Here is a 26,607-nt window from a genome sequence, read left to right on the forward strand (position 1 = left end):
ACTCATGCTATTAGGCTAGCATTACCTTGACATCAAAGCAAGGCAAAGCTACTACAAAATATAGAAAAATATCCCCAATGGATGGGGAAAATAATTTTCAGAACACCTCCCCCAAACTAGCAAGTTAAAATCAAATGCATATTAAAAGGTCGTATACCATGACATGTGAGTTATTACTGGAATGCAAAGATGGTAAAACACACGAATATCAATCCATGTAATACTCCACATTCAGAGAATTAAAGGGGGAAACGACATGATTTTCTCACTTGACGCAGCAAACATTTGTAAAGTGAACACATTCTTTTGTGATAAAATCACTCAACACAGTAAGAATACAAGAAATCCGGTCGGGCACAGTTGTTCACCCCTGTAATCCTAGCACCTTGGGAGGCTGAGACAGGTGAATCATGAGGTCAGCAGTTCAAGATCAGCCTGGCCAAGATGGTGAAACCCTGTCTCTACTAAAACTACAAAATTAGCCAGGCGCCGTGGCGTGCACCTGTATTCCCGGCTACTTTGGAGGCTGAGGCAGGAGAATTGCTTGAACCTGGGTGGCAGAGGTTGCAGTGAGCAGAGATCACCTCACTGCACTCCAGCCTGGGGGACAGAGTAAGACTCCATCTCAAAAAAAAAAAAAAAAAAAAAAAAAGAAACCTACCTCAACATAACAAAGGCCACTTAGGAATAGCTCACAGTTACCATCATACTTGATGGTGAAAGCCTGAAATCTCTTCCTCTAAGATCAGGAAAGAGAAGCCTGCTTTTGCCATTTCTATTCAGCATATTACTGGAATCCTGACCAAAGAAATTAGACAAGAAAAAGAAATAAATGCCAAGCAGCAGTAAAAGAAAAGTAGAATGCTCTGTGTTCACAGAAGATACCATCTTACATATGGAAAACACTAAAGATTCCAAGGGAAAAACTGTGAAATTACATGTGATTAGGAATATAAGGAACTCTTACAATTCAACCACAGAAATTAAAAACAAAAATTAAAAAATGAATCAAGACCAGGCATGGTGGCTCATGCCTGTAAAGTCAACACTTTGGGAGATGGAGCTAGACAGATCACCTGAGGTCAGGAGTTCGAGACCAGCCTCCTGCCTCAGCCTCCTGAGTAGCTGGGACTACAGGTGCCTGCCACCATGCTGGCTAATTTTTGTATTTTTAGTAGAGACAGCATTTCACCATGTTGGCCAGGATGGTTTTGATCTCTTGACCTTGTGATCCACCCGCCTTGGCCTCCCAAAGTGCTGGAATTACAGGCCTAAGCCACCGCGCCTGGCCTGCAATTCTTATTCTCAAATTTAAACAAAATTTAAATTTATCACGAGAGAGAAATCAACATGTCACAATTATCACATACAATCAACCCACCACTCACCTGCACCCCTCTTTCATCATTACTGTTCCCTTCCCTCACTCTGTATCTCTCATTCTCATCTGTGTCTAGCTTTTTTTCCCGTTTCCCCCCGGGTTTCTGCTCCTTATTTTGTGCCTCTCTCCTCTCCTGCTCTTTCTCCCCTTCTTCCCTCGAATCCTTCAATTCCATATATTCTCCTCCATTCTTGCAACTTGTTTCGCCCCGTACTCGTCTTTCTCCCCTATCTTTCCATTGTCCGAAATCTACATGTTATTTCTGCTGCCCCGTGGCTCTCCCTGTTAAATTCCTTCTTCCCTGTTATAACCCGCTGTCCTCACTCTCTGGCACCCGCAAATGCCCAGGCCTCCCCCTGCTCTCCTTGTCACCAGCTGCCCCTCTCGCTGTCCCACCATCATCCTGCTCTGTCTTCAGTGGCTCCAAATCCCTCCTCTTCCCCACTCTGAGGGGCCTCCCCTTTGCTGGCTCTCTCTTTATCTTGCTGTCCTTCAGCTTGCTGGACATCGAGCTTTTCTCTACATTTCTCCAGTTGTTTCCCTGTTACTTTCTCAACTCCTTCGTTCTAACTTCTTTTTGCAAATTCTTCACTCATAGTCTACTTTGCCATGTGTTTACGGGTTTCCTTCATTCTTTCCTCTCGTTTTTCTATTTCTCTCTCAGTTCTCTGTCTCTTTCTCTGTCTCCTGATCCTTTTAGCCCACACATTCACAGGAGGGTTTGGAGTAAGACACCTGCATCCCGGAGGAGCACATTTCCAAGGGGTGGAGCTGGGCAGGCAAGAACCGGACAGGCCCCGGGCGCCTCCCCAACGCACAAGCGATGACTGCGAAGAGACCTGGGGACGAGCAGGGCCCGGCACGAGGAGGAGGGAGATGGGGGGCGACGGCGCCTTAGGCCCGGGTGGGGGTCTGGAGGATCCTAGGACCCGGCAGAGGACGCGGCCTCCCCGGGACTGCTGCTGCGGCCCTGCGCTACAAGGGCCGACGAGGGCGAGGCTGGGGAACCACATAGCCCTGAATTCACCCCGTGGGTGAGGGCTTTAGGTGGTGCAGGGCAGGAGGAGGGGTCAGTAAAAGGTTTTAGGCTGGGCGCGGTGGCTCACGCCTGTAATCCCAGCACTTTGGGAGGCCGAGACGGGCGGATCACGAGGTCAGGAGATCGAGACCATCCTGGCTAGCACAGTGAAACCCCGTCTCTACTAAAAAAAAAAAATACAAAAAAATTAGCCGGGCGAGGTGGCGGGCGCCTGTAGTCCCAGCTACTCCGGAGGCTGAGGCAGGAGAATGGCGTGAACCTGGGAGGCGGAGCTTGCAGTGAGCTGAGATCCGGCCACTGTACTCCAGCCTGGGCGACAGAGCGGAGACTCCGTCTCAAAAAAAAAAAAAAAAAAAAAAAAAAAAAAAAGGTTTCAAAAGAGAACATGGAACGAAAAGACGTGTCTACGTGACCTGAAGGCAGAAGATCCAGGACGGATTCAGACTCAGAATGATTTTACCCCCAAATCATTGACACAACCCCGGCTCTCACGGCGATGTGTGATTTCCTTGGGGAGGGGTTATTTTCAGGGGTGTACGAACCTGCAGATCCCAGGTACGGAAGCACCAGAGGACTGCGAAGCCCAAGTTTAATCTTTACAGACGCGCTGCGGCCCAAGGTTAACTCCGTGCGATCTGCTTCCGGGTCTGAAGGCAACGGCACGCGCAGGGCGGAAGTCTGGGCCTGGCGCGCCCAGCAAGCTGCGGATTGGGAAGGGAAAAAAAGAAGGGGCAGGGCCTGTGCTTTCCTCTTCTGGCTCCCAGCGCATCTCTATTTTCCGGATTAAGGAGGCGATATTTACCAGTGAGGCTGAGGCAACTCAGCAGGATCTCCCTGGGGCGGAGCAAAGTCTGCGATTGGATCCAGGAAAATTCCTGCTATCGAAATTAAGTTTAGTAAAGCCCTGGAATTGTCTGTGAAGGGGATGCCAACTGGAAGGGGAAATGCAAACTCTGCATGCAGTGATAGTCCAATTCCATGCTGACGCCCCACCGAACAAAATAGAAATCCCTTTATTTTCTGGTCTCCATTCACTCCAGAGTCAACCCTGTACTCATTTCCAGAAACTTTTTTTTTTTTTTTTTTTTTTTTTTTGAGACGGGTTTCGCTCTTGTTGCCCAGGCTGGAGTGCAATGGCGCGCCTACCGGGTTAAAGCGATTTCTCCTACTTCAGCCTCCGGAGTAGCTGGGATTACAGGTACGCACCACCATGTCCGGCTAATATTCTTTTTGTATTTTTAGTAGAGATGGGGTTTCTCCATGTTGGTCAGGCTGGTCTCAAACTCCTGACCTTAGGTGATCCGCTGGCCCCAGCCTCCCAAACTGCTGAGATTACAGGCGTGAGTCACTGTGCCCAGCCCAGAAACGTTCGTAGCGACACCTGGGGCGCAAGGCATGGGAAGCTAGGTCTGTTATCATCCGGATTCACCTTGCCTCTGCACAGGAGACAGTGCACTGAAAACAGCAGGGTTTTGCAGCAAATAAAAGAGTTTAATAATCGCAGGGCTAGCCAAGTCGAACAAGTGGGAGAGGGAGAGAAGAGTTAATTATCAAATCCGTCTCCCGAAAAGCTGGGAGACTAGGGGTTTTGAGGATAATTTGGAGCAAGGGGCTAGGAAATTGGTGTGGCTGATTGGTTGGGGAGGAAATTATAGGAGGGTCCAAAACTATCCCGGAGCTGAGTAAGTTTTTGGGTGGGGAGGGGTCACAGGATCGGGTGGTGCCAGTTCTCTGGTACCAGTGAAGAGTTCCAGGTGGTTGAATACTGGAGGTTAAAAAGTAATAAAGAAAATAAGAAGTCCAGGTGGCCTGAGCTGGTCTGCCCAATTGGAAAAGCCTGAAAAACACCTCAAAGACCAATCTTAGGTTTTGACAAAAGTGATGTTATTTATAGGAGCAATTAGGAAAATTACAAATCTTGTGACCTCCATATGGCTGGTTAATGTTTATACCTACATTTTAGCAGAATTCAGTTACCTCCCATAATCCTAACCTTGTGGCCTTTCATCATGTAAAAGGCTTCTTACAAAGGTGGTACACGTCACCTGAGAGGGTCAGTTTGGGAAGGGACTATTATCGTCCTTGCTTCCAAGTGATAACTATAAACTGAATTCTTCCCATAGTTAGTCGAACCAATGCCCAAGAATGAGCAAACACAGCTTCTGTGGTTAGAAACAACAATTAAGTTTCACTATCAATCTTTGCAAAAGCGGTATCAGGTTCAGTGATATGTTAGATGATCAGATGACCAACTTATGCTTTAAATAAGAAGCTGTATTTTTTTTTTAAGAGATGGAGTCTTGCTCTGTTGCCCAGGCTGAGTGCAGAGGTGCAATCTTGGCTCACTGCAACCTCTGCCTCTTGGGTTCAAGTAATTCTCCTTCCTCAGCCTCCCAAGTAGCTGAGACTACAGGTGCACACCACCATGCCCCACTGATTTTTATTGTATTTTAGTAGAGACGAAGTTTCACTGTGTTGCCCAGGCTGGTCTTGAACTCCTGAGCTCAGGCAATCTGCCCGCCTCAGCCTCCCAAAGTGCTAGGATTACAGGTGTGAACCACCACGCCTGGTCAAGAAGCAGTATCTTTTTAAAAGTAGATATTAATTACATAGTTTTTCCTTGTAATTGTTATTCATATTTATTTATTTGAAACTCTCCTGTCATATTTATTTATTTGTTCATTTTTATTTATTTGAAGCAGTCTTCTGTCCTCCAGGCTGGAGGGCAGTGACATGATTACGGCTCACTGCAGCCTGAAACATAGAGGCTGAGGCGATCCTCCCACCTCAGCCTCCTGAGAGCTGGGACTACAGGCATGAGAAATCACACCCTGCTATTTTTTCTTTTTCTTAAATAGAGATGGGGTCTCCATGTATTGATTGGCAGGTTGGTATCAAACTGTTGGCCTCAAGCAATCCTCTCACTTCAGCCTCCCAAAGTGCTGAGATTACAGGCCAGAGCCACCACACCTGGTTACTTTTGTTAGTTTATTCTATGCAAGATGAGTTAACCTCAAATACTTCTGAAATGAACTTTGTTGACATCCTAATGAGAACTAAACTCAGATTTTTTTTATCTTGCCCAAATTCCTATCAAAGGGGCCTGGGGAGTCATGCCCTACAAATCATAAATTCTCATCAAATGGGTTTTATTTAACTCTATATATTGTGACTTACTTTCCAACCTGACTCTGGCATAACACTACAAGACAAAAAAGAAAATCAAAATATTTTACCCCAAAACATGTTTCTTTGCCATATTTTGAAATGACCCATGGCCGGGCGCAGTGGCTCATACCTGTAATCCCAGCACTAGGAGGCTGAGGCGGGTGGATCACCTGAGGTGGGGAGTTCGAGACCAGCCTGACCAACATGGAGAAACCCTGTCTCTACTAAAAATATAAAATTAGCCGGGCGTGGTGTCACATGCCTGTAATCCCATCTACTAGGGAGGCTGAGGCAGGAGAATCGCTTGAACCTGGGAGGTGGAGGTTGCGGTGAGCCCAGATTGTGCCATTGCACTCCAGCCAGGGCAACAAGGGTGAAACTCAAAAAAAAAAAAAAGAAGAAAAAAGAAATGGCCAGGCAAAGCTGTTCTTTGTGGGGGAAAATTTGCATATGTAAAGAATCTCTATTAACATAGCTAGATCTTTTTCTTCCAGAGCCTCCCAATCCTAAAGAGATTAACTAGGTTCTGAATAGGAATATTTATCATCTATTGTCTCAAAGAGCAGCCACTATAAAACTTCAAAAGAATTTTGGGCCAGGCACAGTGGCCCAGGCCTGTAATACCAGCATTTTGAGAGGCCGATGCTGCTCACTTGAGGTCAGGAGTTCGAGACCAGCCTGGTCAACAAGGTGAAACCTCATCTCTACCAAAAATACAAAAATTATGCCAAGGGCAGTGGCTCACGCCTGTAATCTCAGCACTTTGGGAAGCCGAGGCAAGTGGATCATGAGGTCAGGAGTTCGAGACCAGCATGGCCAATATGGTGAAACCCCATCGCTACTAAAAATACAAAAATTGGCTGGGCGCAGTCGTGGGCGTCTGTAATCCCAGCTACTTGGGAGGCTGAAGGAGGAGAATCGCTTGAACTTGGGAGGTGGAGGTTGCAGTGAGCCAAGATTGTGCCACTGCACTCTAGCCTGGGCGACAGAGCAAGACTCCATCTCAAAAAAAGACAAAAAAAAAATTAGGCAGGTGTGGTGGCCCCTGCCTGTAGTCCCAGCTACTCGTGAGGCTGAGGCAGGAAAATCGCTTGAACCCGGGAAGTGGAGGTTGCAGTGAGCCGAGATCGCGCCACTGCACTCCAGCCTGTGTGTTGCAGTGAGACTCTATCTCAAAAAAAGAAAAAAAAAAAAAGAATTTTGGTCTCTGCAATCTTTTTATTTTTTAATTTAATTTAATTTAATTATATATATATTTTTTTTCTGAGACGGTCTCGCTTTTGTTGCCCACATTGGAGTGCAATCTTGGCTCACTGCAACCTCTGCCTCCCAAGTTCAAGCGATTCTCTTGCCTCAGCCTCCCAAATAACTGGGATTACAGGTATGCACCACCATCCCTGGCTAATTTTATATTTTTAGTAGAGACAGGTTTTCACCATGTTGGTCAGGCTGGTTTGGAACTCCTCACCTCATGTGATCAACCGCCTCCGCCTCCAAAAGTGCTGGGATTACAGACTTGAATCACCGCACCCAGCCAGCCACCACACCCAGCTGACAATCTTTTATCTTAACTTGAACATTACCTTTCTATGAATCCCAGTCTTTACAGAAACTCAACCAAATGTTTTGTTTTGTTTTGTTTTGTTTTGTTTGAGATGGAGTCTTACTCTGTCACCCAGGCCGGAGTGCAGTAGTACGATCTCGGCTCACTGCAACCTCTGCCTCCCGGGTTCAAGCAATTCTCCTGCCTCAGCCTCCTGAGTAGCTGAAATTACAGGAGCATGCCACCATGCCTGGCTAATTTTTGTATATTTTTTAGTAGAGATGGGGTTTCACCATGTTGACCTGGCTGGTCTCGAACGCCTGTCCTTGTGATCCTCCTGCTTCGGCCTCCGAAAGTGTTGGGATTACAAGCGGAGCCACTATGCCGGCCACTTAACCAATTGTTAACCACAAAATGTTTAAATTCACCAATAGCCTGAAACCAACCCACCGTGCTTTGAGTTGCCCCACCTTTCTGGACCAAACCAGTGTATTTCTTAAATGTATTTCAATTATGTTTCATGCCTCTCTAAAACGTACAAAACCAAGCTGTGCCCCAACCACCTCTGGCACATGTTCTCAGGACCTCCTAAGGACTATGTCACAGACCAGCTCACTCGTATTTGGCTGAGAATAAATCTCTTCAAGTATTTTACAGAGTTTGACTCTTTTCATCAACACTAATATCGCTATGTCATTAATTTCTAAATATATTGTAATTTCAAATTCACCATGCGCATTCTGAAATAAGAGAATTAAATTTCATTTTAAAATTGTAACGTATTTTAGATATTTTCTGTTTTCTGTTTCTCAATGTTCTGTCACGTGTGGATAACAAAGCCAATAAAATACTCTTCAGAAGTCGTTTAGATTTATTTTCCCTTAGAGAAAAAATAATTTTGCAATATTTTTAAGGATAAATGGCAGGCAGGTTACTTTCCTTTATATGAACTCTCAAGAAAGGACAACTCGGCCAGGCACAGTGGCTCACGCCTGTAATCCCAGCACTTTGGGAGGCAGAGGCAGGCGGATCACGAGGTCAAGAGATCGAGACCATCCTGGCCAACATGGTGAAACCCTGTTTCCACTAAAAATTAGCTGGACATGGTGGTGCGCACTCTAGTCCCAGCTACTCAGGAGCTGAGGTAGGAGAATCACTTGAACCCGGGAGGCAGAGGTTGCAGTGAGCTGAAATTGCACCACTGCATTCTGGCTTGGAGACAGAGCAAAGAAAAAAGAAAAAAAGAAAGGACGACTCAATTATTAAATTTTTATAAGTAGCCTCATTTCTTAAGGCAATAATTCCATGGCAATCTCCAAGTTACCATGTAATATGGAAGTATGTTTTTCTGTCACATTATAATTCTGTATTATGCAATATTGCTCAGTAGCCAAAAAAGAACACTGCGCCTAGACTTCCATGCTTCCATGCAAAAAAAAAAAAAAAAAAAAAAAAAAAAAGAATCAATTGTAACGGTTCTTGTTAACCTCAGAACGGTAGACAAGAAGCTGATTATAGCTGAAAGTCATTGTTCCATTTTGTATATGTAAAGTTTCTTTGCTTCTAGAAATGTCAAGGAAGCAACATGGACATACTGATTCACAAGAGATTTAAAAGAATATTTCCTGCCAGGCACAGTGGCTCATACCTGTAATCCCAGCATTTTGGGAGGCCGAGTCGGGCGGATCACCTGAGGTCAGGAGTTTGAGACCAGCCTGACCAACATGGAGAAACTCCGACTCTACTAAAAATACAGAATTAGCCGGGTGTGGTGGCACATGGCTGTAATCCCAGCTACTCAGGAGGCTGAGGCAGGAGAATCGCTTGAACCCGGGAGGCGGAGGTTACAGTGAGCTGAGATAGCACCATTGTACACCAGCCTGGGCAACAAGAGTGAAACTCCATCTCAAAAAAAAAAAAAAAAAAAGAATATTTTCTCAATCACTGAAATATTTTGACATATATATCCTTGTAATATCATTATAAGAGAAATGCAAAGTAATTAGATGTTTCCAAAAGTTGAAGTAGAAACTACTTTTTTTTTGAAACAGGGTCTCACTCTGTCACTCAGGCTGGAGTGCAGTGGTGCCATCTCAGCTCACTGCAGCCTCAATCTTTCTGGTTCAGGTGATCCTCCCACCTCAGCCTCCCTAGTAGCTGCAACTACAGGGTGTGCCACCACGCCCAGCTAATTTTCATATTTTTTAGTAGAGATGGGTTTCGCCAAGTTGCCTAGGTTAGTTTCCGACTCCTGGGCTCAAGCCATCTGGCTGCCTTTGCTTTCCAAAGTGCTGGTATTACCGGCATGAGCCACCACGCCTGGAACTAGTTTCATCTATTGGGCTGATATTATAGCCAGTGTCATGGGAAAGAGCATGTGCATATTCTAACACAGACGGAACAATGAAAATGTTTACTACTGTCAAAAAACAAATTTAGATATTGGTTAGATTTGATTCAAAAGGTATATTGCAATAGGAAAAATGCTCCAACTACAAGATCTGCAAATGTATGAGTTGCACAGAAAAGGACTTCTCTTTTATACAGAGAAGGAAGCAAGGTTAGAAAGCACCAGGTACAGGGCAGTGGATGAGCATCTGCTGTGACCTATTCAGCGAGTATTTTATCTTAAGGTAGCTTACTCTTGGGATGGGATATCAAAAACAAAGCTGGGCCGGACGCGGTGGCTTATGCCTGTAATCCTAGCACTTTGGGACGCCAAGGAGGGTGGATCGCTTGAGGACGGGAGAGTTCAAGACCAGCCTGGCCAACATGGTGAAACCCTGTCTCTACTAAAAATAAAAAAATTAGCTGGGCGTGGTAGCACACATCTGTAATCTCAGCTACTGGGGAGGATGAGGCAGGAGAATTGCTTGAACCTGGGAGGCAGAGCTTGCAGTGAGCCAAGACTCCATCTCAACAACAAACAAGCAAAAAGAGAAGTTGTTCTCAATCACAGTGCCCATATGTGGTTAAGAAAGAGGTTGTTAGCCGGGCACAGTGGCTCATGCCTATAATCCCAGCACTTTGGGAGGCCGAGGCAGGTGGATCACCTGAGGTCAGGAGTTCGAGACCAGCCTGACCAACATGGAGAAACCCGGTCTCTACTAAAAATACAAAATTAGCCAGGCACAGTGGTACATGCCTGTAATCCCAGCTACTCTGGAGGCTGAGGCAGGAGAATCGTTTGAATCTGGGAGGCGGAGGTTGCGGTGAGCTGAGATAGTGCCATTGCACTCTAGCCTGGGCAACAAGAGTGAAACTCTGCCTCAAAAAAAAAAAAAAAAAAAAAAAAAAGAGAGAGAGAGAAATAGAGGCTGTTCTGAATTTCAATGGCCAAGAGTAGTCCAACAGTCAGGGGCTTGGAGAAACAGGGAAGCCTAAGATTTGAGTAAGTCAACCAGCATTGTTCCCAGGATCAGTAAGAAATCCTTGATGAGACACACTGTGGGAATTTGGAGCTTTTTCTTATGTAAACAAAGAGGGTAAGCTTTGAAGTAAGCTGTGTCTAGGGAAAACAAAAACAAGGGACTGGGCAGGCGAGTGGTTTCCGGTGGGTTTTATTTATTTATTTTTTTGCTTTTGCCCTAGAGGCCTCAAGAGGCCTGGAGATCATGTGCCCCTCTGGTGGTTTCTTCAATCTTTGGTATTTCTTCAGCCCTTTACTAGGTTGACAGGGTTGTAATAAACTTCAACACTGTCACCACATATAACACAAAACAAAATTTAAAAAATAATAAATACAGGCCGGGCATGGTGGCTCACACCTGTAATCCCAGCACTTTGGGGGCCGAGGTGGGCAGATGACTGGAAGTCAGGAGTGCGAGACCAGCCTCATCAATATGGAGAAACTCCATCTCTACTAAAAAAAATACAAAATAGCTGGGCATGGTGGCACATGCCTATAATCCCAGCTATTCAGGAGGCTGAGGCAGGAGAATCACTTGCACCCAGGAGGTGGAGGTTATGGTGAGCCGAGATCGCACCATTGCACTCCAGCCTAGGCAACAAGAGTGAAACTCCGTCTCCAAAAGAAAACATAATAATAATAAATACATGTGTACTATTTGAAAAATAGAACTAAAAATAATAGGAACAATAGTGAAATTGCCCCATACCTCAGTTTTTGAATGGAGCGAAAGGGCCTTGAGTGTTCATTTTGGCTGTGTGTTATTCATTCTTATCACATACAAGAGACACCAGTAATTATTGGAAGATATGGCTCTAAATCTCCAAATTCAGGGGTCTGTGTAACTGTTAAATTGAACAGAAACCTAGAGATATATTAAGAAAAATAGGCCGGGCGCGGTGGCTCAAGCCTGTAATCCCAGCACTTTGGGAGGCCGAGATGGGCGGATCACGAGGTCAGGAGATCGAGACCATCCTGGTGAACACGGTGAAACCCCGTCTCTACTAAAAATACAAAAAACTAGCCGGGCGAGGTGGCGGGCGCCTGTAGTCCCAGCTACTCAGGAGGCTGAGGCGGGAGAATGGCGTAAACCCGGGAGGCGGAGCTTGCAGTGAGCTGAGATCCGGCCACTGCACTCCAGCCTGGGCGACAGAGCGAGACTCCGTCTCAAAAAAAAAAAAAAAAAAAAAAAAAAAAAAAGAAAACTAGTGGGCTGGGCGCGATGGCTCACGCCTGTAATCCTAGTACTTTGGGAGACTGAGGCAGGCGAATTGCCAGAGTTCAGGAGCTTGAAACCAGCCCCAGCAACATGGTAAAACCCCATCTCAGGTAAAAATACAAAAAATTAGCCAGGTGTGGTGGCATGGGCCTGTAGTCCCAGCTGATCGGGAAGCTGAGGCAGGAGAATTGCTTGAACCTGGGAGGCAGAGGTTGCAGTGAGCCAAGATCACACCATTGCACTCCAACCTGGGTGACAGAGCAAGACTCTGTCTCCAAAAAAAAAAGAAAAAGAAAAATGGTGCTCCCTTTTCCATTTCTCTGCTGACCATGAACAAACACACTCTCATAGTTTTATCAATTCTTTGGTAACAATTAGAAAATACAAGCATGCCGGGCGCGGTGGCTCAAGCCTGTAATCCCAGCACTTTGGGAGGCCGAGACGGGCGGATCACGAGGTCAGGAGATCGAGACCATCCTGGTGAACACGGTGAAACCCCGTCTCTACTAAAAAATACAAAAAACTAGCCGGGCGAGGTGGCGGGCGCCTGTAGTCCCAGCTACACAGGAGGCTGAGGCAGGAGAATGGCGTGAACCCGGGAGGCGGAGCTTGCAGTGAGCTGAGATCCGGCCACTGCACTCTAGCCCGGCCGACAGAGCCAGACTCCGTCTCAAAAAAAAAAAAAAGAAAAAAAGAAAATACAAGCACTAGTTCGTGTTGACAGCCCAGGGTCTGCGAATTCTCTGCTCTGAGCCCATCCGGACTTCGCCAATCCCAGCTTTCTCTCCTTTGAAAACACTAAGACTAATGTCACTGCATTGGTTTTTACTAGAGTCAATTACCTGTCATGTCTGGAACAGGGATCGTACCCAGATTGCCCTTAGTCAAAATAATCACGAAGTGCACATCTATAAGAAGTACGGGAGCCAGTGGGTGAAAGCTTATGAACTCAGTGAGCACAATGGACACATCACAGGTATTGACTGGGTTCCCAAGAGCAACCGCATCGTCACTTACGGGGTAGACCGCGATGCCTATGTCCGGAGTCAAAAAGATGGTGCCTGGAAACCAACCCTGATGATCCTGAGAATTAATCGTGCAGCTGCTTTTGTGAAGTGGTCCCCCCTAGAGAACAAATTTGCTGTGGGAAGTGGAGCACGACTCATTTCTGTTTGTTGAGTTCGAAATGACTGGTGAGCGAGCAAGCATGTTAAAAAGCCGATGCACTCCACAATCCTCAGCTTGGACTGGCATCCCAACAACGTTTTGCTGGCAGCAGGATCATGTGACTTCAAATGCAGAGTGTTTTCTGCCTACATTAAAGAAGTGGATGAGAAGCCAGTCAGCATGCCCTGGGGCAGCAAGATGCCTTTTGGGCAGCTGATGTCAGAGTTTGGTGGCAGTGGCACTGGTGGCTGGGTCCACGGGGTAAGCTTCTCTGCCAGTAGGAGCCGCCTGGCCTGGGTCAGCCACGACAGCACTGTGTCTGTTGCTGATGCCTCAAAAAGTGTGCAGGTCTCAACTCTGAGGACGGAGTTCCTGCTGCTCCTGAGTGTGTCATTGGTCTCGGACAACAGCGTCGTGGCTGCTGGCCATGCCTGCTGCCCAGTGCTCTTTAACTATGATGACCATGGCTGCCCGACCTTCATCTCCAAGTTAGACATTCCAAAACAGCATTCAACGCAACACGTCTGCCATGGAACGCTTCCGCAACATGGACAAGAGGGCCACGACTGAGGACGGTAACATGGCCTTGGAGACTCCGCACCAGGATAGCATCACTCAAGTCTCTATTTATGAGGTGGACAAGCAAGATTGTCGCAAATTTTGCACTACTGGCATTGATGAAGCCATGACAATTTGGGATTTCAAGACCCTCGAGTTTTCCATCCAGGTCCTCCGGATAATGTGAAGCTGAGTGAGCCTTTGCCATCCAGAATGACAAACTGTGGTCAACAGCAGCTGTGCCGTGGCACGATGGCGAGGAAGCCAGACCCAAGGAAACACTGAAAACACATCACGCCAATGCTGTGTGTGTTTTTTTTTTTTTTTTTTTTGAGACGGAGTCTCACTCTGTCGCCCAGGCTGGAGTGCAGTGGCCAGATCTCAGCTCACTGCAAGCTCCGCCTCCTGGGTTCACGCCATTCTCCTGCCTCAGCCTCTTGCGTAGCTGGGACTACAGGCGCCCACCACCTCGCCCGGCTAGTTTTTTGTATTTTTAGTAGAGACGGCGTTTCACCGTGTTAGCCAGGATGGTCTCGATCTCCTGACCTCGTGATCCGCCCGTCTCAGCCTCCCAAAGTGCTGGGATTACAGGCTTGAGCCACCGTGCCCAGCCCTGTGTGGTTTTATTTGAATATAAAATTAGTGAAAGTGTTGGTTTTTTAAAAGCAGTAACTTTTATTTATTTATTTATTTATTTATTTGCGATTTCATTCCATTCTTGACCAAAGCTCCCCTTTAAGTAGTTTGTTATGGGAAATCGTCACACTAACTTAAAAGACAGGGTGTGGGAGATATGTAAATTGTCCACTAGAAAACTAAATAAAAGAACTAAATGTGGGGAAAAAAAAAAGAAGAAAGAAAAACAAGCACTTAGGTCAGGTGTGGTGGCTCATGCCTGTAATCCCAGCACTTTGGGAGGCCAAGGCAGGCGGATCACCTGAGGTCGGGAGTTTGAGACCATCCTGACCAACATGGAGAAACCCCGTCTGTACTAAACATACAAAATTAGCCGGGCATGGTGGTGCATGCCTGTAATCCCAGCTATTTGGGAGGTTGAGGCAAAAGAATCGCTTGAACCCGGGAGGTGGAGGTTGCAGTGAGCCGAGATCGCGCCACTGCACTCCAGCCTGGGCAACAAGAGCGGGGAAAAATAAAAATAATAAAAAAAAAGAGGCAGGGCACTGTGGCTCATGCCTTTGGAAGCACTTTGGGAGGCTGAGGTGGGTAAATCACCTGAGGTCAGGAGTTCAAGACCAGCCTGGCCAACATGGTGAAACCCGTCTCTACTAAAAATAAAAAAAAAAAAATTAGCTGGGCGTGGTGGTGCGTGCCCATAATCCCATAATTTGGGAGACTAAGGCAGGAGAATCCCTTGAACCTGGGAGGCAGAGGTTATAGTGAGCCGAGAATGCACCACTACACTCCGGCCTGGGTGACACAGCGAGACTCCCTCTCAAAAAAAAAAAAAGAAAAGAAAAGAAAATACAAGCACTAATTCATATATCAGATTCATGTCACATTCTCAAATTCATCTAAATTTTCTTGACATCCCTTTTTATCCCAGTGGAGCCCTGATGGAGATACTTAATAGAAGTTTTCTCTCTATCAGAGAAATAAGCTGATGAGAATAAACTCAATGAAGGTGAAAATTCTGTTGTTTTCTGTGACTTGGGGAAAAAGCTTAAGGTGAATTTCCATTCAGATTGGTTTTAAACAGACAACATACAGATGTGGATGAACTAGGTATAATTAAGTTTTTCTATCCACAAACCAGGTGAAAGAAAGTATTGGAGTAGGCAGATAGCGAGGCATGAGCACGTAAGAAGCCCCTGTGTCACCCGCAAAGGGTCCTGATCCAGAACCTAAGAGAGGGTTCTTGGATCTCACACAAGGAAGAATTCAAGGTGAACCCATACAGAATCATACAGTGAAAGCAAGTTTATTAAGAGAGTAAAAGAATAAAGAATGGCTACTCCATAGGCAGAGCAGCCTCCTGTCTCATCCTGCGACCAAGAATGCCTTCACTTACTGGGAATGTAACCCAGCAGGTCTCAGGCTTATTTTCTCCAGCCCCTATTCCAGATGGAATTGCTCTGGTTCAAACGTCTCTGACATTTTGGAATCTTTAGAAATGCAACTCACTGACCGGGCGCGGTGGTTCATGCCTGTAATCCCAGCACTTTGGGAGGCCGAGATGGGCGAATCACAAGGTCAAGAGATCGAGACCATCCTGGCAAACATGGTGAAACCCCATCTCTACTAAATGTACAAAAATTAGCCGGCCTAGTGGCGGGCGCCTGTAGTCCCAGTTACTCAGGAGGCTGAGGCAAGATAATGGTGTGAACCTGGGAGGGGAAGCTTGCAGTGAGCCAAGATTTCGCCACTGCACTCCAGCCTGGGTGACAGAGCGAGACTCGGTCTCAAAAAAAAAAGAAATGCAACTCACTGAGAGTCTCCTTAAAGATGCTGCCCACTGACAGCAAAAGAAGATCAGTGGCTACATTGCCTCCACTTGGCCTTGGGGCTGTACTTCTCTGGCCCAGAAGAGGACTTATCAGGGGCTAGCTGGACATAATCGAGATGGGGCTTTTCCCCATTAACAACCATGTGTACTTCTGTCATAACTCACTCTAGAAGAGCCTTCTGCTCAAAATGATACTAAAACACACACCGGTGGGTGGAGATTTGAGATGCTAATGAGACATGTGGTGTGTGTACCAGCATGGACCCTCACAGGGCTCTCCTGATCAGAGGACTTCCTGGAACATGCTTGCTAGGAACATCCCTGCACAGCCCCTTCATGAATAATCATGTCAGATTCTCATAAAAAGGCTCTGCCCAGCACTAGTAGAAACAGACTCATTCTTCTGAGGAGCCCACCCTGTTCCACTGTTCCACTCTTCTTTCTGAGCTTCTATGCCTTTAGATAAAGGGCACTTACCTGCTTAACTCTTTCTGCGTGTCTCTTGACTGAATTCAAGAAGACCAAGAACCAGAGAACTTCCACGCCCCTCCTGGTAAGACCGAGACCCAGAGGACTTCCACGACCCTCCTGGTAACATCTGGTGTTTTCCCCTGGTGGCCTGTGAACTGTTCTTCTAGGTAAGTGCCCAAAAGCTGGTGCCAGATTCTCTGGTTGACGACCTCTGCTTCTTTCTGCACTGAAGAACCTCCTGCCCTAATGCAGTTCTTGCAGCTTTAAGGGGAGGGGTTTCTCCTCTCAGGCTCTGTCCACTAACAACTGCCCCGTACCATTTCCCTTCAGCCACTGTCACTCTGCTCCCTCTGGCTGATTTCTCAGCTTACCCTGAGGGGTGACAAGCAGAGGAGGGAGGACTTTAAACTCCACACTGAGTAGATCTGAGACACGGTGACCCTCCCTGCAGGAGGCTTGTGAAAGGCAGGGAATATGCCCTAACTGTGCAGTGACTGGGGAGCTTCACATCTTTCAGCTAAAACTACTCTCCCGTGTTGAGTCGGCTCTTCTACGTGCTGTTCATGGCACTCCATTCCCCTGGACACAATATGCCACCACTGGTGAACAATCCCCCAGGTCACTCTGCTTACTCTTTGCTGTCCCTGTCCTCATCGCCGAGCTTCTTGGAATTCCTCCTTCATGTGCAAGCGCCTTGTGGGGCCTGCTTGTCCGGGACCTGCTGCATTTGCTTTAGTGCCAGTCGCCGGAGGCCTGCCCAGGCCTGTGAGGAAGTTTATACTTATTTTTTCCCTAGAGATGAGACCCAGCTTCATCCTTTCAGTTGCCTCCTTTCTCACTGCAGGGACCGGCACTGGCAGGATGCTCGCTTACGGGCATCCCTCGTTTATTATCGGGTCCTTCTCCGCCCGACTACTCTTCAAGAATGCCTCATTCTGTGGCTCCTCAAGCGAGCTGTCAGGTTCCTCCGGATGGTCATTTATGGGCCTCTTTCCCAATCCCCAGTTTCTCTTTACAACCGGAGTTTCCTGTGGGTCAATGGGAAGTTCTTCATTCGCCTCCTAAAGCCATTGTTACAGACCTGTACAGCAGTCAGGTGGTTTTTGCATTATGTTGAAATGGCAGATAGAAAATGCCCCCAGCGCTCCCCTTGCTGCTTATGTGATCATATAAGGGATGTAAAAAACCATAACCAACAGCCCAGTCCACTAACTCTGAGCCCCAGGGGGCTTCCGTGCCTGTTTAAGCATTTTTTCTGTATGATCCCCAAGGAACCTAGTATAAGAAGGGGAAGATATCAGATTTACCTCCATTCCTCTAACCATCTGTATGCATTAATCCAATATTATAATGCATTAAGGGGACCTTACTATAGAGTCCCTTCTCTGCAGACTTTAGCAGGGGCAGAGCTACTGGACTTCTTGCAGAACGAAGGTCACTGGGAATATGAGAGACAAGAGAACTACTCCCATGCCCGACGTTCTTACATGCTTCCTCGCCCCACGCAGAGGTGAGAAAGGCGTCCCTGCTAGGCATCAATCCTAGGAAATCTAAGAAACCCTTCTGAGCAAAATGAGATACAGGGAGACAACGGATGGTGCAAATGCTAAGGCTAGCTAATTCTGGAGCCCCAGGGTGAAGAACCTGTCATCCTTGTAAATAGAGGCATGGACATGTTACCCAGGCCAAGGTGTGGAACGCCTCACCTTCCTGAGGCACCAAATAGGTGTAGAGATGCCTTCTCTATCCTATGTTCTCTCCTGTCTTCTCTTTCAGATGGGTAACCAGAGCTCCGTACCCCGGGATTCCCCTCTTGGATGCATCCTTAGAAACTGGGATAAGTTTGATCCCCAGGCATTGAAACGAAAAAGATTGGTTTTCCTTTGCAATACAGTTTGGCCAAAATATGACCTAGAAGGGCAGGAAGTCTGGCCAGTGGGGGGAAGCTTAAATGTTAACACCATACTCCAGCTTGACCTCTACTGCCGGTGTCACCGCAAATGGTCAGAGGTCCCTTATGTGCAAACCTTCATGATCTTGAGGGAAAACCCCGATTTTTGTAAAGGCTGCAAGATAGATCCTGCCCTTTTAGCTATCCTTAGTCGTCCACTCCAGAGCCCTCAACCAGGAGGCCTCAACGATTTCCTGGTCAACCCACCTCAACCTCCTCTTCCTGAGACCAAAGAGAAAGAACAGGCACCCCCAGCTCCCTCCTCCTTGTATCACACTCTTAGCCTTGATGGGTCAGCCTCAACCTACACTAGGCCCCCAGGTCCCCGCTCTGGAATCTGCCCGCTACCAGTGGTGAGCAGACTAACAGGACCAGTCCAAGTCCAGGTCCCCTTTTCCATGCACGACTTGTCCCAAGTTAAGGAAGACCTGGGAAAATTCTCAGAGAATCCGGGAAAATTCCTGGAGGCCTTCCGTAAATTAACCCTCACTTGTGAACTAACCTGGAAGGATGTCGCCATCCTCCTCGGACAAACCCTCTCTCTGGACGAAAGACAGACCATTTGGGAGGCAGCACGTCAATGTGGGGATGAGCTCCACTTGGCAGACGCCAACTACCCCGTGGGAGCTACAGCTGTCCCCCTGCAGGACCCCAACTGGGACTACGATACCCCGGCAGGAATCTGCGCCAGAAATCATATGCTCCTATGCCTGATAGAGGGAATGAAAAGGAGTCAAGTCAAGCCTGTCAATTATAATAAGTTAGCAACCATCGACCAAGGGCCACATGAGAATCCCATAGCCTTTCTCGAAAGGCTCCAGGAAACTCTTATCAAACATACCAACCTAGACCCGGGATCCCCAGAAGGACAACTGGTCCTAAAGGATCACTTCCTCACACAAGCTGCCCCAGACATTAGGAGAAAACTGCAGAGGCTGGCTTTGGGAACTAGTGCCCCCATGTCACAAATCCTCAAATTAGCTTCCTCAGTGTTTTATAACCGAGACCAGGAGGAGAGGGACAGGGCCGAGAAGAAGGAAAAACAGAAAGAAGAGAGGCAGGCTCAATTATTAGCTGCTTTGCAAGTCCACCAGCCCCCTCCAGATTGCCCTAAGGATACGCTCCCAGGGAAGTGCTATCAGTGCGGGAAGCCAGGCCACTGGAAGGCAAACTGCCCCTATGGGCCAATGGGGGAAAAGCCCTACACGGCCTGTCCCCTCTGCCATAAGCTCGGCTACTAGAAAGGGGACTGTCCCAAGAGCCAAAAGGGCCCCAAACAAATGATGACTTTGAGCTGAGGGTGCCCTCTGCCTTGGCTGGCTCCCAGATGTGACATCATCGTCAAAGGGATGGAGCCAAGAGCAACTCCGGACGTAGCAGGTAGGACAATACATTTTCTATTGGATTTGGGAGCAGACTGCTTGGTGCTGACCCCCTTCTCTAGGCAACTTTCCTCTGTCAGGTAATCAGGATAAATGGCATCTCCTCCTAAGATTTACACCTTCTTTATTGTCAAAAGACCAATTAATCTTTTCCCATGAGTTCCTGATAACATCTGTCTTTAGGGCAGGGATATACTCTCCAAACTAGGGGCACACTTCACATTTGCCTGAACTTCCCTGAAAGACCTTTTTTTTTTTTTTTTGGAAGACTCACCCATGACATTGGTGAGTTATTTCGATCTGGAATCACAAATAACCCTGAGATATGGGCCTCTGATATGCTAGGAAGGGCAACAACTGCAGTCCCAGTCAAAATGGGGCTAAGAAAACCTTCCACTTCTTTCATAAGAAACAATACTCGCTATGGCCACAGGCAATGGAAGGACTTGAGCCTATCATTAACCCATTCCTTAGACTTGGCCTGTTAAAGTCTGTAATTCTCCCTGCAACGCAGGAAATCTATTCTGCTGGTAGAAAACACTTAAAGGATTCTCCACTACTGAACCCTGACTGACTCTGGTTTTCTGATGGCGGCAGTTTCATCCAACAAGGAGTGACACATGCAGTTATGCAATAGTGTCTCTATTTGACATTATAAAAGACAAACGCCTTGCTCCAAGAACCTTGGCACAGCTAGCAGAGCTCATATCCTTAATTAGACCCACAGAACTATGGAAAAATCCAACAGTTGCAATTTATACAGATTCAAAATGTGCCTTCTCAGGGCTCCATGCTCATGTGGCCATCTGGAAGGAACAGAGATTTTTAACAGCAAAAGATACCCCTCTGGAATGTAGACCAGAGATCTTGGCCCTGCTCTAGGCCGTACACCTATCACGGGAGATAGCTGTAGTCCATGGCCAGGAACACCAAAAGGACGAGGGAGAAAATGCCCAGCAAAGCAGGAGGGCAGATCAAGCAGCCAGGACCACTACCCTCTCTAGGGAGCTCCTGATGGCCCTTAACCCAACTTTACCCAACACCTTACCCACCCACAAAAACCAAAGAGGAAAAGGAAAGGGCTACCAAATATGGATCTACCCGGGAACCTGAGGTGTGGTATACAGCAGGAGGAATTCTCTACTTTCCTAGGCCCTCCAGTAAAAACTTGTAAGAGCACTCCATGAGTCACGTCACTTCGGGAGACAACATCTCCAGCACATGTGCAAAAACCTCTTTTCCAGGAAAGGGCTCTACTAGACTATTCGTCAGGTCTTTAACGCCTGTCCATCCTGTGCTGTAATAGCCCCCAGGGCCCTATGCTACCCTGCTTTTTTTTTCTTTTCTTTTCTTTTTTTTTTTTTTTTTTTGAGACAAAGTTTTGCTCTTGGTGCCCAGGCTGCAGTGCAATGGCATAATCTTGGCTCATCACAATCTCTGCCTCCCAAGTTCAAGCGATTCTCCAGCCTCAGCCTCCGGAGTGGCTGGGATTACAGGCAGGTGCCACCAAAAAAAAAACCAGAAACAATTTTTTTTTTTTGGTATTTTTAGTAGAGACAGGGTTTCTCCATGCTGGTCAGGCTGGTCTTGAACTCCCAACCTCAGGTGATCCGCCCGCCTCAGCCTCCCAAAGTGCTGGGATTACACCGTGCCCAGCCAAATTTTTTTGTTGTTGTTCAATGTTGCCAAGGTTGGCCTCAAACGCATAGCCTTGCCTCCTTGTGCCCCAGGACAACTGGCCGGAGCCAATGCAGCTCCCTGGCCTGCTTAATTCAGCCAGTTCAGCATCGGGGAGCTTACCCAGGGAAAGACTGACAGATGTATGTCACTCAATTGCCAGCCTGTAGAGGCTTTAAATACCTTCTGGTGTTTGTGAACACCTTGACTGGGTGGATTAAATCCTTTCCTACAAGAACAGAAAAGGCCCAGGAAGCAGCCAAGGTACTTCTTTAAAAAAAAAAAAAAAATCATCCCGGCCAGGCATGGTGGCTCAGGCCTGTAATCCCAGCACTTTGGGAGGCTGAGGCAGGTGGATCACGAGGTCAGGAGATCAAGACCATCCTGGCTAACACGGTCAAATCCCGTCTCTAATAAAAAATAGAAAAAATTAGCCGGGTGTGGTGGTGGGCGCCTGTAGTCCCAGCTACTTGGGAGGCTGAGGCAGGAGAATGGCGTGAACCCGGGTGGCGGAGCTTGCAGTGAGCTGAGATCGTGCCACTGCACTCCAGCCTGGGCAACTGAGCAAGATGCCATCTCAAAAAAAAAAAAAAGGCTGGGCGCGGTGGCTCACGCCTGTAATCCCAGCACTTTGGGAGGCCAAGGTGGGCAGATCATGAGGTCAGGAGATCGAGACCATCTTGGCTAACACGGTGAAACCCCATCTCTACTAAAAATACAAAAAATTAGCCGGGCGTGGTGGCAGGCACCTGTAGTCCCAGCTACTCGGGAGACTGAGGCAGGAGAATGGCGTGAACCTGGGAGGCGGAGCTTGCAGTGAGCCGAGATCACGCCATGGCACTCCAGCCTGGGCCACAGAGCGAGACTCCAACTCAAAAAAAAAAAAAAAAAAAGGCATCCCTCAGTGTGGGCTTAGTTTGTTTTTACAAAGTGACAACGGCCCAGTTTTCATTTCACACACCCTTTAATTAGTGGGCAAAAGCCCTAGAAAAAAAGCACTCCTAGCACTCCTGGAGAACACGATCCTCTGGCAAGGCAGAAAGGACTAATCAAACGACTAAAAGGACTCTGAACAAAGTGTGCCAGGAAACCTCCGCACCATGGTTAGAACTGCTGCCCATGGCAACTCTGAATGAGCATTGCCCCTAAAATTACTTATGCCTTTGTCCTTCTGAAATTTTATTCGGAAGACCCTTCCTACATGCAGAGCTAACGTGAGATCCAGAAGTTACCCAATTAACCAAATACATAACATCATTGGTCCAAGGTACTGCCTGCCACTGACCCTTCTGGGAATCAACGCTTATACTAGTCAGGGTCACAGGTCCCCATCAAAACCTGGAGAGATGGGTCACCTGGGTCTCAACCAGCCTGGGTCTCTCCTTTATGGAAAGGCCCCTTTATTACTTTCTACTCCAACAGCTATCAAAGTTTCTGGAATCTCTAGTTGGATACATCACTCCCGAGTAAAACTGTGAGAAGGTCCCGAAGAACCAACAACAGAATCAGCATCTCAGTCTCGTGAGCCAGCCTCTGGAGGGCTTCCAATTCCTCTTCAAGGGAAAAGATAAGTAAAGCCTTCTCTCCTTTCACCTTAAAAAAAGGTCTCTCAGTACTGGTAATCTTGGTTGCGTGGCATTGGTTATTCTCCTTATTTGGACTCATACTTGCATGCCACCTGAAGTCCCAATAACAGCCTGTTTTATCACCAAACACTCCATCTAACCATTTAATTATTTGTCTCTCCTATTTTCACCACTTTCCTTTTGCTTTCACAAAGCTTAAGGGAGAATCAGCTATGACAGAGAAATTCCTTTTCCTTTATCTTTCCCTCCTTCCCATGCCCCTACTCTCACAGGCACAATGGAGTGAAAATTCCCTTGTCAATTTTTCCAAAATTATTGCTTCGGGAAACCATCTAAGCAACTGTTGGATCTGTCACAACTTCATCACCAGGTCCTCATCTTACCAATATGTTTTGCTGAGAAATTTTTCTTTAAACCTAACATTTGGTTCAGGAATCCCTGAAGGCCAACATAAATCTGTTCCACTCCAGGTTTCGCTTGTTAACTCAGCGTACCAAGTCCCCTGCCTGGATCTCACTCCACCTTTCAATCAAAGCTCTAAAACTTCTTTCTATTTGTACAACTGCTCTTCTCTAAACCAAACCTGTTGTCCATGCCCTGAAGGGCGCTGTGGCCGGAAGAACACCTCTGAGGAGGGATTCCCCAGTCCCACCATCCATCCCATGAGCTTTTCCCCAGCAGGCTGCCACCCTAACTTGACTCACTGGTGTCCAGCGAGCCATAAACAAATGAACGATTATCGAGACAAGTCACCCCAAAACCGCTGTGCAGCTTGGGAAGGAAAACAGCTAATCACATGGAGGGTTCTATATTCGCTTCCCAAGGCACACACTGTCCCCACATGGCCAAAAACTACTGTTCCCCTGGGAGGGCCTCTATCCCCTACATGCAATCAAACTATTCCAGCAGTGTGGAAATCGCAGTTACACAAGTGGTTCGACAGCCGCATGCCCCGGTGGGCCTGTACCCCTCCTGGCTATGTGTTTTTATGTGGACCACAAAAAAACAAACTGCCCTTTGACGGAAGTCCTAAGAGAACCTATTCAACTCCCCCCGTGGCAAACCTCTTTACTTGCATTAATAACATCCAACATACGGGGGAATGTGCTGTGGGACTTTTGGGACCACGGGGGATAGGTGTGACCGTTTATAACACCACCCAACCCAGACAGAAAAGAGCTCTGGGTCTGATACTGGCAGGGATAGGAGCGGCCGTAGGAATGATCGCCCCATGGGGAGGGTTCGCTTATCATGATGTCACCCTCAGAAATCTCTCCAGACAAATAGAAAACATAGCTAAGAGTACCGGAGATAGCATCTCTAAACTCAAGGCCTCCATAGATTCTCTAGCAAACGTAGTCATGGACAACAGATTGGCCTTAGATTACCTCTTAGCAGAGCAGGGTGGAGTCTGTGCAGTGATCAATAAAACCTGTTGCGTTTATGTCAATAACAGCGGGGCGATAGAGGAGGATATAAAAAAGATCTACGACCAGGCTACGTGGCTTCATGACTTTGGAAAAGATGATTCAGCAGGGTCCATTTGGGAGGCTGTGAAATCTGCCCTCCCCTCCCTCACATGGTTTGTCCCTTTACTGGGACCAGCTGCACTTATAGCTTTCTTTCTCCTCTTTGGCCCTTGTCTCTATAATTCACTGATGAAATACATCTCTTCCAGGATACGGCAATTTCACACAGAGCCCCTAGAAATGGAAATAGATCATCCAGTCTTCCTTGGAGGCCCCAGCACCTACAAGTACATCTCTCCCTTGGATGCCAGTGGGCAAAGATTCTGCAGCTACGGAGGGGCTCCTTCCCTGACAGAGAGCAAGAGAGGGAGACCCTGATGATTTCTTCGTCCCATGTCAGCAGGAAGTAGTTACGGAAGACCCACGACGTCCTTACGCCCAAAGCTTTTCAGGGTCTCCATCTCTTGAGGGGGAATATTTTTAGGGTAGGCAGGTAGCCAGACATGAGCAGGCAAGGAAGCCCCTAGGAAAGGAATCTTTAGAAATGCAGCCCACTGATGTCCTCCTTGGAAACACTGCACGCTGAGTCAGCAAAAAAGAGGAGCGAGGAGCGTGGCTACACTGGCTAAACCTGGCCTTGTGGCTGCACGCCTCTGTTCCACAAGGGAACTTATCAAGGCCTAGCCAGAGGTGACCGAGGTCGGAGCTATTCCCCACTAAGGAGCATGTATACTTCTCTAATAATTCATCCTAATAAACCATTTTGCTCATTAAAATAATAAAAAAAAAACACATCCCTGTGTGGAGATTTTATTTTTTAACCAGATATTCCTTGTTAGATTTTAGATGCAAATGACACGGCACGTGTGTGCCCAGACTACTTCCCAAAACATGCTTATTAGTAATGCCCCTGCAAGGCCCCTTCATGAATAATCATGTAAGACTCTCATAAGAAGCATCTCCCCGGCCAGGTGCGGTGGCTCATGCCTGTAATCCCAATACTTTGGGAGGACAAGACAGGCAGATCACCTGAGGTCAGGAGTTCAAGACCAGCCTGACCAACACGGAGAAACCCTGTCTCTACTAAAAATACAAAATTAGGCATGGCAGTGCATGCCTGTAATCCCAGCTACTCGGGAGGCTAAGGCAGGAGAATCGCTTGAACCCGGGAGGCAGAGGTTGTGTTGAGCCTAGATCGAGCCATTGCACTCCAGCCTGGGCAAAAAGAGGGGCTCTCCATCTCAAAAAACAAACAAAAAGAAGCATCTCCTCAGCATTCGTGAGACTCATTCATTTGAGCAGCCCAGCCTGTTCTGTCTTTCAGGGTGTACTATTTCTTTAAAAGCTCCTATAAAAATTCCTCCCAGGCCTGGCACAGTGGCTCAGGCCTGTAATCCCAGCACTTCCTTAGGTAGATCCTCAGACAGATCATGGGTCAGGAGTTTGAGACCAGCCTGACCAACATGGTGAAAACCTGTCTCTACTAAAAATACAAAAAAATTAGCCGGGCGTGGTGGCACGTGCCTGTAATCCCAGCTACTCAGGAGGCTGAGGCAGGAGAATCCCTTGAAACTAGGAGGCAGAGGTTGCAGTGAGCCGAGATTGCGCCACTGCACTCCAGCCTGGGCTACAGAGCGAGACTCCATCTGGGGAGGGGGGCAGGGAATTCCTCCTCAGTCACTAGCAGCTGACTCACTCTCCGGGAGCAGCCTTTCTGTTTCTTCTGGAGCTCCTATTTTTAAATAAAGGGTACTTAATTATTTAACTCTTTCTGTGTGCCTCCTGGATGAATTCTTTCCTTCAGAAAGACAAACTGAAGGATCTCCACACCCCTCCTGGTAACAAAGGTCTCTGTGCAATCCCTCCTTTGGAAGCTATGGAGGATTTAGTGTATCTAAACTAGTAAATACAAACTATACTCAATTATCCAAGAAATCACCAAAGAAACCCTCTTCACTCCATTTTTTATATCTTGGGAAAAATACAATTAAAGACAAAATAATTTTTTCCAAACCCAGAAATCCTCACCAAAAACGAAAAAAAATAAATAAAGAATCCCAGTTGGTGGCTGGTGAATGCTTCTACCTTAAGCAATACATGTTTTGAAGCTGTCAGCTTCTTTT

General features: G+C 47.1%; 1 long non-coding RNA gene and 1 pseudogene across 13 annotated transcripts in view; one reads left to right on the forward strand and one right to left on the reverse strand.

Annotated features, from left to right (window-relative positions):
* LOC139360182 (uncharacterized) overlaps positions 1-26,607 on the reverse strand; it is a 108,917-nt gene that overhangs the window by 26,609 nt on the left and 55,701 nt on the right. For 9 of the 13 annotated variants that reach the window (XR_011617382.1, XR_011617381.1, XR_011617385.1 and 6 more), the window contains exon 1: positions 2,963-3,100. The exons of 3 other annotated variants lie outside the window; for them this stretch is intronic. This is a non-coding gene — a long non-coding RNA (uncharacterized lncRNA). One more of the 13 variants, XR_011617390.1, reaches the window with a different exon arrangement.
* Positions 12,607-13,679, forward strand: LOC105497055 (actin-related protein 2/3 complex subunit 1A-like; annotated as a pseudogene).

Source organism: Macaca nemestrina, chromosome 20, assembly GCF_043159975.1.
Source record: "Macaca nemestrina isolate mMacNem1 chromosome 20, mMacNem.hap1, whole genome shotgun sequence".
Lineage (NCBI taxonomy): Eukaryota > Metazoa > Chordata > Mammalia > Primates > Cercopithecidae > Macaca > Macaca nemestrina.